The sequence below is a fragment of the Cynara cardunculus genome (genome assembly GCF_001531365.2).
Source record: "Cynara cardunculus var. scolymus isolate 2C chromosome LG 2, CcrdV1, whole genome shotgun sequence".
NCBI classification, from domain to species: Eukaryota; Viridiplantae; Streptophyta; class Magnoliopsida; order Asterales; family Asteraceae; genus Cynara; species Cynara cardunculus.
In genome coordinates, this window is record NC_037529.1 from 25282898 (window position 1) to 25284820 (window position 1923).

Genomic DNA, 1923 nt, shown 5'->3' on the forward strand with positions numbered 1-1923 from the left:
CTCCAATCGACCGCAGGTTGTTGATGGGATTTGAAGATGGCTGAGTGAAGTAATAACTACCTGAGAGGTAGAGTCTTCAAATAAGGACTCTTGAGGTCTCGCGAACAGAACCTTCAGATTTCCTTCTTCAGCAACCGCCTTGCCTTTCGACTTGGGGTCCTGGTGCCTTGATGGTGGAGCCGATTCGTCTTGTCTTTGCTCTCCCTGGGATTGAGACTCCCTGAGGGCAACACCTTTGGTGGTTGTTGATGGGTTCTTGAACTTGATGGAAAAATCATCTTCATCATCATCGTCGTCGTCACCATCTAAATCATCTCTGGTGTCTGGAATGACAGGTTCATCATCATCTTCATCATCATCTTCATCGTCCATATCATCAGCATCATCATCATCACCAGCAGCAGTGATAGTCTGGACCTCATCCCTAGGGATGGCATCTACAACCTCTGCTTGAGCAGCTTCGGTGGTAGGGATTACAGGAGCAGCATAAACACTTCAGCTCTAGGAGCCTCAGTATCAGCTGCAACTGAAGCTGATATAGGACCAACAGCCTGAGAAGGCATAGGAACTGCATCTGATGATTCACCAGCATTTGACCTCATCTCCCCCTTTCTGACCAAGACTTGAAAGCCTTTTCCAGAGGGTTCGTCCAAGCGCTGACACTGGAGAACCATTGAAGCCTCCACCCTTTGCAAAGCATCGGCTAGAGTTGTCGTTGCCTCACGCGTTTGAGAGAGTTGAGCGCATGATCATCGGCAGAGAAGGAAGGATCCATCACTGGAGCTGGTTGACGGAAAACATCCAGGATTTGCTGAAGAAGACCAGTCTGCTGTTCAGCTATAGCTTGAGCATTGTCAGCCCTTCTGTGAAGAACAGCGAGGGCGTCGTTGTTGATTTAAACAGCTTCCTGGAGATCCTGAAGCTGATTCTGAACTTCAATGACATCCGTCTGGAGGGCTAGGAAGTTGGCATCAAGATCACCTTGGCGAGGCATCTCTTGGTGAACTTCGTTGACCTTGGAGAGGACGGTGTCGACGGCCGGAAGGAGAAACTTGATATCTGATGACATATCATAATCATCATCAATGTCTTGATCCCCAGCATCGGATTCTCTAACTCCAGCATCTCCTCCATCTTTCTCTCTTTCTCAAGTACCAGAAGGTGGCACTAGAGGAGTCTCTACAACAGAAGAGATATGAGCGAAAGGCTCAAGGTTAGAAGAAATGAAAGGATAGGAAGAGGGAGTACCTGAGGGGCCTTTAGTGACATCAAAAGGATTGTCATTGGTCTGAGCAAAGATGTCCTCGAGAGGATGGACATCCATATGCTAAGGAGCATCGAGAGGAGCAGCCTCAGGTCCTGTGGTAGGACAGACGCTATTACATCATGGACACGTGTAAAGACCAAGGAAGGAGGAGAAGAGAAGATGGTAGAGAAAAGAGGTGGGTGTTCAGCGGTGGCAGCGCTGATTTCAACACCTTCAGTGATTTGGGTCACTAAAGTGGTTTGGGTAGATGCCACTGATACAACAGTGATAGGAGAGATCACTGAAGAGCTAGGAGGGTTAGCTAAACGTGCCTCGGGGGTAAGGCTTGTTTCAATAACTGAAGCCTGTCGAGAGGCTCCAGCTAGAGACGTGAGTGTCCCCTTTTTGGCTTTCTTGGCCCTYTGAGGAGAACCAAGAGATGGGTGAGAGGATCGTTTGGAAGGGGTTGCGGTAGTTGGGCTAGCACCGGGGGGTTGACCCGAGTGCTTGCTACCTGAGAGGAAGAGGTAGTGAGTGACAGAATAGAAGACAATGTCACATCAYTGGCCCTCAGCTTGTGTTCCAGAATCCTGGAGCCAAGCCTACAAGCTGAAAGGTTTCCTTCTGTAGGGTAAAGATTTTTGAAAATCTTAGAGAAAACCATACAGAGGAACCTG